This window comes from Octopus sinensis, linkage group LG24 (assembly GCF_006345805.1).
Source record: "Octopus sinensis linkage group LG24, ASM634580v1, whole genome shotgun sequence".
Lineage (NCBI taxonomy): Eukaryota > Metazoa > Mollusca > Cephalopoda > Octopoda > Octopodidae > Octopus > Octopus sinensis.
The window spans coordinates 26,765,500-26,776,318 of NC_043020.1; the positions used below are offsets into that span (position 1 = coordinate 26,765,500).

The 10,819-nt window shown below is 28.6% G+C and overlaps 1 long non-coding RNA gene across 2 annotated transcripts; it reads left to right on the forward strand.

Moving 5' to 3' along the window:
- The first annotated feature begins 9,244 nt into the window (after positions 1-9,244).
- Positions 9,245-10,511, forward strand: LOC118767706. 2 transcript variants are annotated; one of them, XR_005003623.1, is made up of 2 exons: positions 9,245-9,284; positions 9,786-10,511. It is a non-coding gene; the product is annotated as an uncharacterized LOC118767706 (long non-coding RNA). The 2 variants fall into 2 exon arrangements; XR_005003624.1 differs by lacking the exon at positions 9,245-9,284 and adding an exon at positions 9,483-9,518.
- The last annotated feature ends 308 nt before the right edge of the window (positions 10,512-10,819 follow it).

The following is a 10,819-nucleotide window of genomic DNA, read 5'->3' on the forward strand; positions in this document are numbered from 1 at the left end:
CAGACATGCATACAGACTATACATATATATATATGTATATATATATGTATATGTATATATGAAGATGATTATGAAATGGTTTAAAGGAAATGAAGATAAACAGTTTTTCATCTTTTGGACAAAGTGGAATTTTTATTATTTTTTTAATCATACTTTTGATTTTAAGTTGTTTAATTTTTTATTTTTAATTATTATTTTTCAGCTTTTTAAGGAAATTTCTCTCTCTCTCCTTTTCTACACACACACACACGCACACATGTATGTATTAACAAGTGTGTCTCTATATATATGTATACACCTACATGTATATGTGGACTGAATGTTTTTGGTTACGAGCGAATGAAAAAAAGGTACTCAATACATAGTTTGTATACCTTATTGGAAGCTGAATCTTTTCAGGGTGTTTCTCTGAGTTTCACGTTAGCAATCATTTCAATTAAAAAATGGCAGCATGACTGTCATTTCAGAAATTGGCTGTATGAAACTCAGAGTAATTATTCAAAAAGCTTCAGCTTCTAATATATAATATATATGTATATGTGTGTGTTTTATATACACATGCAATAGTTATTCTATTCACAAAGAACTCTTTTAATACCCTATAGACAATGGCTATTCCTACAACATGACAATGGTAACAACACCGCCACCATCAGCAGCATTATCCAGACTAAATCACCCGCAACCACTAATACCACCACTGCCACAACCACTCATTATAGATTATAATACTACTTCTACTACAAATACTGCTACCACTCCTCTTTTTCAACTGCCACTCTAAATCATTGCTTTTTGTTATGGTGCAGTGTTTAAGAAGTCTAGGACAGGGGCAGCTATGGGTAAAAGGTAGAGCAGAACTGAGCAAAGCGGGAGAAGAAATAAGAACATTCACTAAGAAATTAAAACCAAAAATAATAATACTTCTACTATGGCTTATCTGTCTTATTTTTAAGATTTCAAGAAATAGAATGCTCAAAATTAAAATACATTTTCACAGAGGCAGAAAGACTGATGTAGAAAAGTTTAGAAAAATAAAAATACAGAGTAGTAAGATTAAAGACTGAAGATTAAAGAAATTTCTTTGTGAAGACAAATATTTATGAGATTAATATTAATATTTAAAATGAAAATAAAATTAGTTGCTGGTTGTAAGAATAAAAGAACAAAACTTATAATACATAGAAACACACACAAAGATATATGTATTTGTGTGTGTATATATATATATATATATATATATATATAAATACACACATGCATATGTATTGATATACACACATATACACTCTGAAGAAAGTATTTACACTAACAGAAGATGTAGTCTCTATGATGATAAAATCTTCAGATTGACTGGGTATTGATGTCAGAGATATGTGTGTATACATACATACATACATATATATGTATTCATGTATGTATATGTGTGTATATGTATACACACACACATACATATATATGAAATGGAGTTGACGGGTTGAAGAGCATTTGGTTATTTAACAAAGATTTTTCAGTTGTATATTAATTTTTTTTTACATATTATTATTATTATTATTATTATTATGTTGTGTGTATGTCTTACCATAAAGAGAGAGAGAGAGAGAGAGTGAAGATGGGGAGAAAAAGAGAGAGAGAGAGGAAATTTATTTCTATTTATTAATTTTGCTCGCATTTTCAGCTTTACTGATTCATATCTAGTCAAAATTCTACACACATAGCACACACTTGTACCCCCTTATCTCTCACTCTCTTTCCCCCTCTCTCCACACACACACACACACGTATATATATATATATACACAGACACATATACATAAGTGTATATAATATATATATATATATATATATTTAAAAAAAGGGAGATGTCGAACACGAGTGGTGATATATAAAAAAGGAAATGAAGAAAATGCTGACAAATAATTGAAGTAATTTAAGTAATTTAATTAGGTGAAAGTTCTTTTTACCGGTTGCGCATTTGTTATGCTTATCAAAATGATTTTGATAAGCATAACAAATGCGCAACCGGTAAAAAGAACTTTCACCTAATTAAATTACTTAAATTACTTCAATTATTTGTCAGCATTTTCTTCATTTCCTTTTTTATATATATATATATATATATATACACACACACATACATAAGCACCACTGCTCATACACAAATACATACACAAGTGCAGGTACATGTATAGATGTACTCTTTCTCTTAATTTTATTTACCATATACATTTTTTAGCCACTTCTTTATTTTCCATATGATGCCACCCCCTCTTTACATGCCACCCCTTGTCTTAATGTGGCCCACAGCTCTAACCCTCACTAACATCGTCATCATCATTGCCATCATCATCATCGACAACACTAAACAATTTTAATCACTGCTGCCTGATACAACAAGCATTGTATTTTCCAATCTGTTTCTGCTACACTATCTCTTAGCAAGTTCCCTTAATTTTTTTGTTTTTTACTCCCTAATGGTCCTATGGATGTACACATGCATATATATCATCATGCAGCTATCTGCATACATGTGTGTATGCATGTGCTTGCATATGTTGCAAGGAATACAATTTGAAAGTTGGAAAAGAAATAAAAATGTGTGCTGATCAAAGATTTGTTTCAATCTGAAACCAGGGTACAAAAAAAAAAAATCATCAGACATTTTTCTTTTTTCAGTCTTTTAAATTTTGTATTGAAATTATATCCCTCTTCCATATTTCTGATTAATTAAGAGGATTTGCAAATAAAATCGTTAATTATTAATTTATATAATTTTACTCTGTGTGTGTGAGTGTATGCATATATCTGTGAATGGCAGGAAAAGGTGGAGAACCGGGGAAGACAAAAGGAATTACCGTTTTTATTTGTCCAAGCTTGGAATCAAATTCTTCTTCCTAATGTTATATTCACTTACCATATATTTATCTGTCACCTTCTCTTGTACCAGTGCCTCCTGAGCTCCTCTCTTCTCTCTTGCCCACTTTTTCTCTTTTTCTCTTTTTGCCCATCCCCTCAAATTTCATCCTTTCATGTTTCTTCTCCACCTTAATCGGTTGGTGCCATATTCTTTGAATATGTACTTTAGTGGGAATAAGTCTGGTGAATGGTTCCATTCTATTAAGGCGGCAAGCTGGCAGAAACGTTAGCATGCCGGGCGAAATGCTTAGCTGTATTTCATCAGCTGCTACGTTCTGAGTTCAAATTCTGCTGAGGTCGACTTTGCCTTTCATCCTTTCGGGGTCGATTAAATAAGTACCAGCTACGCACTGGGGTCGATATAATCGACTTTTCCCCTCCCCAAAAGTTTCGGGCCTTGTGCCTAGAGTAGAAAAGAATGGTTCCATTCTATCATCAGTGTACATCAAGTACTCATGCAACCATTTGCATATGCAGATATGCAAGTGCATCGGCATAAGAGTGCATATGTCTTCACGCTTTTACAATTTCAAATCAATTTAACTGCCAAAGTATATATAAGCATGAAGATGCATACAAAATAATAATAATAATAATATGAAAAATAGTAATCTAGTTCTTAAGTCTTTCACCAGTGTCTATCTGTCTGTTTGTCTCTCTGTTGAGTATGAAATTCTTCAATGGAAGTAACTGGAATCTGGTAAATGTTTCATCTTTTTCTTTAGTAAACGAAGAAATTCTCATTCCAAACGTCCATAATGGACTTGTTTCATATAAACTCATCAACTAACTTCTATCTCTGCAGATGGTAGAATCTTACCTTAAATAAATCAAAGTCCAGTTCACATCACAACTAATGAATCTAATGAAAAGAGATTACCACTGGAACTCATTTGTTACCAGGTGTTTCACGTGTTCTTTTATTTTTCCTATCACTCTTTTTATACTCCCAAAGCGTAGTTTTTCTAATGCTAATTAGATATGCAGATATGCATATTTTAGGCAGATTTAATTAGTGTTTATGCTTTACGGTGTCTTGCTTAAATTATTGCAGTTCATTTACTGATAAACCAATCAGAACATGCCACTTAATTCTCTAACAGGTCTTTTATTTTTGTTCAGCTAAGAAGAGAGAAATAAAGATGCTATGTTAGTTTGTGTATGTGGTTAGATTGCATGTGTGTATGTGTGTGTGTTTGTATGTTCAGTTGAGAACAAATTATGCACAGGTTGTAGTAATTTAAAAAAATACAAGATAAAAAGATAAGTGGAACAAAAGCATGTGTGAGCATTTCATCAAAGAATGACAGTATTAAAATATATAAAGTAACTTTTGAAAAGAGAATCTAGTCAATTATGCTTCTTACATAATCATAATTCAGTCTACATGTGTGTGTTTCTAGCAAAATCTATCTGACCCCTACAAGCATGGAAAAGTGGAAATTAGATGAGGATCATCTGTGTGTGTTTCAGAAGTGCTGAAATCATGGCATATGTACAGTAAACAGCTTTTACAGGATGTATGTAAATTGAGAGACAAAATAAATCCCAACTGTTTTGGAGAAGGGGTTTGTATATTTGTGAAGAAGGTATTTTTCAGAGAAATCTGCAATATTTGAATTCAGTTTGATTGAATTGTTTCTCTTAGTCTAAGAACAGCTAACACACCTGTGTGTGTGTTCACAAGGCTCATATCATGAACTCAGTAGGGTTCATTATAACTAATCGCAATGGTATAACTCACTGAAAGGGCTCAAATAATTTGAGGCTATGACCTGAGACTAGTGGAGAAATTAAATGGAAAGAATAAATATTCTGTTACATTATGTTAAAGAACGGTCTTAGTTTCTGTATTGTTACAGTATACATATATTGCAGCTTGAAGTTTCACATCTGGAGTCTTCCAGACAATCAACAAGTGTGTGTATGTGGGTTTTTTTTTTTTTAATTAAAACTGAGTTTGTCTCATGACTCAGTTTCATACTACTGTGATCCTCAGATGCGACTAACCTAAAGATCACAGTTATGAAACTTGAGTAGCAAGATAAACATTCAACTTCAGTTTTAATTTAAAAAGAAAAAAAAATGTATCTTCATATCCTCTACAATTATATATTGAGCACTTCTTTCTCATGGTTTTCAACATAAAACAATGTTTTTATCTGTATATAAACTTGACCAAAGAACTTTTATTTGAAATAGGGTTGCAGGTTGAAGACTAAGTTGGGAAATGTGTTTTGGGGTTGAATAAGTTTGTTTTGGGTGTGTGAGTCTGAAAGTCAGTGAGGTACTTAGATTAAGTGATTTAAGTCACTAATGAATTTGCTTCAAATTAGTCCCTAAATTAACATTTGATGTTTGACTGGCCTCACTTCTGTTCTGTCTTTTCCCAGCCTTTCATATACATAAATACATACATACATATATATATATATATATATATGGCTAAATAGATATACACACAGCCTCTTCTTTCTTTCACTCCTTCTCCATTATATGTCATATTATATATGTTCTTCCTTGTGAATTACATTCATTACCATCCATTAACACCCCATTACTTGTAGCTATGACCATAACCACATTACCCACTAGAAATTAAAAAATATATAAATCTCATGGACCCAAAATTTTGCTGACTTTACACACACACACAAACACATACAGATATATATAAATTGATTGGATGAAAGAAATGAAATAAAGGAATGTTTATTTCATTTGTTGACAGCTGTTTCATAATCTATGTAACTTACATAAGTTTACAAAACAAGTGTCGACAAATGTAATAAATAATTCTTTCACTTTCCTTCATTGATCAATTTTTATAATACTCTCCACCATTGCAATTCTGGGATTTTCAGAATGATGGTGAGGTTATATCCTAGTCTTAACCATGCTTTTTCATGATAGCCGTGCACTAGGTGGAGTGCTTTACAATGAGCTTTCTTTGATTCTTTGAATCTCTGTTCTTGTTATACATGTATATGCAAAGGCGAGCATGTCTTTCTATATAAGTGTGTGCGTGCGTGCATGTGCATTTTCTCTCTCTCTCTCTGTATGTGTGTGTGTGAGTATATTTAGTGGTGTATGTGTGCGTTCATTTCCTTATTTAAAGCCACCAAGATTCATACATACATCCTAGATAATGTGCTTTCTTGCCAGAATTATTACCATTATTATTATCATCATTATTATTAATTAACTTTTTCTCCTTCGTTTGGTGGAAGTTAATTAATCAATAAATTAAAAACAACCTTTGTTTTCTTTTTAAAACTACTTACTCAATGAAATGAGACACGCAGCACACCATGTATAAATGATAAATAATAATCATCATAATAATAATAATAATAATAGTAACAACAACATACAGAAAGAAATGCTTACCAAAATCCAGGATCTGATTTACCGTAAAAGACAACAAAAATACAAAATAAAACATTTTGAAATACTCAGACATTATATTTAAAATATATTATTATTCCATAAATTTTTTTGTCATTATTATTCAGTCATTTAAAATGTTTTTTCATCATTTTAAATCTATTTTTAATTCTTCCTTGGAATTTCATTTCGTAATTTCTCATAATTTTTTTTTTTTTCCCATTAAATTCTACCCTTTCATCCCCTTCAGATTGTATGTATGTCTGTCTGTGTGTCTGTATATGATGATTATAATTATTTATATTTATCACATTAAAAAAATACATCCTTTCCTCATCTAATTTCTCTTATAAAGAAAAAAAAGTCACACACTCACATTCATATACATGTGCACGCATTCTCTCAAATGTGTATACATTCACATACACGTGTACATACATAGAGGTAATGGAAAAAATCTTCCCCTTTCACTCTTTTGGGGTCCTTAAAGTACCTGTCAGAGTAATGAGATTTATGGTATTGCCTAATTTCAATTAATTTAAAATATAACAAAGAATTTAGTAAAAATTACCCTCAAAAATTATTGGCGTTGTGCCTAAAATCATTATTATTATTATTACTACTACTACTACTAGTGAAGGTGATGAGGTGGCAGAATCATTAGCACGCTGGGCAAAATGCTTAGTGGTATTTCGTCCATCTTTATGTTCTGAGTTCAAATATAACCAACAATAGCGACTTTGACTTTCATACTGTTTTTGGGAGGGGGTCAATCTAACCAACTAGCAGTTTCCCCTCCACCCCCCACCACAAAACTTCAGGCCCTGTGCTAGTAGTAGAGAGAAAGAATTTATTATTTCCAACAAATTTTAAAGATTTGAATTAAGATTTGTAATTTTATTTTCATTAGTTTTTTTTAAACCCCCATTTTGCTAGGAATTAAGTTTTTTTTTCTTCTCTTTAAATTGCATTGCAAGCAAAGAGCAGTTATATAAATATCTAAAATTTACATTAGGGTGGAAGTACACACTTGTATATACACAAACAGGATATATATATATAATACATGCAAATTAATATTTTTGGAAAAAGGTATTACTATCATAACTAAATGATTCACATGATGATGAAGATAATTACTATCATTGTTATTGTGGTAATCATCATCATCGTTTAACGTCCGCTTTCCATGCTAGCATAATAATAATAATAATGAAATTTAATGCTTGTTATTGCAGTAATAATCACAGTAATATTATTAATTAGTAATTAACAAACATAATAATAGTGATTTCTTTATTTGCCACAAGGGGTTGCATTAGAGAAAGAAACTATAATAACTTTACTGACAATATTTATAAATAATTAATAAAATTAATTAAAGTGATATATAATGAAATTAGCTATTTTGAAGAATTTGGGGCCCCAGCTAAGACAGAATAATATATAAGTATGGTGTCACAGAGGGATTAGCTTGAAATAAAATAAGGACCCACCCACCCAAAGAAACCTGCTGAAACCAGTGAAATATCTTTTAAACTAAACTGATATGTATGTATATGTGTGAATGTATTTGTGTGCAGGCATTTATGAGATGTGTAACTTTGGGCTGATTATATCTGGTGAACCCTAATTTATTTTCTAGTCTATTGTAATATTAATTTATCATGTTTTTTTTTTATTTTTATCATTTGCTTTGAAAATCTCATAACTTCTTCCTGTTGCTGTTCTAGAGATCATTCATATTTCAACATACATTACGTGTGTGTTTATATATATATGCATGTATGTGTAATATATATATATATATATATATATATATATATATCTGTTCTTTATTTGTGAATTAAGGCTACCGTTGGTTTCATGTAAAGAAAAGTAGAAAAATATTCTAGTGGCGTAACAATTTTTCAAGCTGATCACATGGAGAAAGTTGTTTGCCTCCATTTTAGAAAACACCTTGAAAAATTGTCAAGGCACCAAGATATCTTCCTACTTTTCTTAACATAAAACCAATGGTAGCCTTGATTCATAAATAAAGAAATTATATCCACCAATGCAGTGTTGAGCACTCATTTTCATTGTTCGACATTTTTATATATATAATATATATATACATATATGTGTGTGCGTGTGTGTATATATATATATATATACACATGTGTGTGTGCGTTATGTGTATATAAATATGTTTGTGTGTTAGGATTTACGATTAAGTACTGCGTGCATGTAATAAAGTTTATTCATTTGGTAGAAACTTGTTTTTCTGTCTGTTCGTACTTGGAGTTTACTAATTCCGTTTTTCACAGAAAACTCCTGAGTAGCAATGGATGAAAGCTTCAGCTTCAAACATATGAATAAGCACGTACATCACACACACTCACACATACACATAATATAGGTATCTATATCTGAACAAACATGCACAGATACACACACACACATACGCACGTATGTAATATAGATATGTATAAGTGAGCAAACATACACACACACACATATATATATGTACACACAAACATACACTCCCACTCTATTTTACATTTATTAGGCCAATTATTTTAAATTTAGGATGGAAAGAAATCTATGCTAATGAAGTGTGATGGAGAAATCACATTTGGTTTTGCTTACAAAAAAAGATCAAAACTTATACCAAATTTATGTCTTCACACACACATATATATATATATATATAATATATATATATATGCATTTTTACATATGTACTTACACACATATATATATATATATATATATATATGCATTTACATATGTACACATATATATATGCATTTTTACATATGTACTTACACACATATATATATATATATATTATATATATATATGCATTTACATATGTACACATATATATATATAATATTTATATATATATATGTATGTATATATATATATATATATATATATGCATTTACATATGTACACATATATATATATATATAAATATTTATATATATATATATGTATGTATATATATTATATATATATGCATTTACATATGTACACATATATATATATAAATATTTATATATATATATGTATGTATATATATATATATATTATATATATGCATTTACATATGTACACATATATATATATATATAAATATTATATATATATGTATGTATATATTATATATATATATATGCATTTACATATGTACACATATATATATATAAATATTTATATATATATATGTATGTATATATATATAAATATTTATATATATATGTATGTATATATATATATATATATATGCATTTACATATGTACACATATATATATATATTTATATATATATGTATGTATATATATATATATATATATATTTATATATGTATGTATATATATAAATATTTATATATATATGTATGTATATATATATATATATATATATATATTTATATATATGTATGTATATAATATATATATATATATATATATATATATATATAGATAGATAGATAGATGTATAGATCTGGGTTGATTAATGTTTGCATTTACAAATATGGGAGATCATATTGAATACACAGTGGAAATATTTTACTCTAAGCTAGAGCTTTTTTGAATCATGCTTCAGAGTTTTTGTGTTGCCAATTATGCATATGAATAAATGAAGTGGAGAAGCACCAAGGCAATATATATGATGAAAGTCTTTGTTTTTTTTTTTGTCAAACATTATATCTCTGAGTATTTTTGCTTAGATATTGTCATGCTACATCCCTGCCATAATCATCTCAATAATTGGTAACTTGAAACTCAGGTTTATGGTTCAAGGCTCCTCAACTTACACATATATTTGTATATATATATATATATATGTATGTATATATATGTATGTATATATATATATTCACTCACGCATATTTATATGAACATAACATGTTAAGTTATATATAAATACATATTTACTATTTTGTTATATTTTTTTAATTGATATGTTATTTTTCTCTTCATTTTTTTCTTCCGAACTTCTTTACTTCTGCCAATTTTTGTTTTTCAGTGCGAATCCATGTGTAATTTTTTTGTTTCCTTTTTTTTTTATTATTATTCTTTTAAAATTTATTTTCCTGAAATACTTATTACCAAATGAAATTCTCTTGCCTTGTTTTGCTCATTATAAGCGCAGTCCAAAAAATAAAAAAAAAAAACTTTCAAAGTATGAATATATATATAAATTAAAAAAAAAAGATAACCCAACAAAAATCAAAACAAAACATATACAATTATATATATATGCAAAAAAATTTATTCAGAAAAACTGAAAAATTTGTTTTCCTTTAAATAATTTTTTTTAAAAGTTTTTTATTATTTTTTTTTTCATTTATTAAAATTTCAAAAAAAAAAAAATTCCTCTCTTCGAATTGTCCGTTTTTTTTTTGTCCTAATTGAAATTATTCTTTGTGTAACTTAACTGTTATTTTTCTTTCCTTCTTTTTTTTTGTTTTTAAAGAAAATTAATGTTCAATATTTTAAAATGGTAAAAAAAAATGTTTTC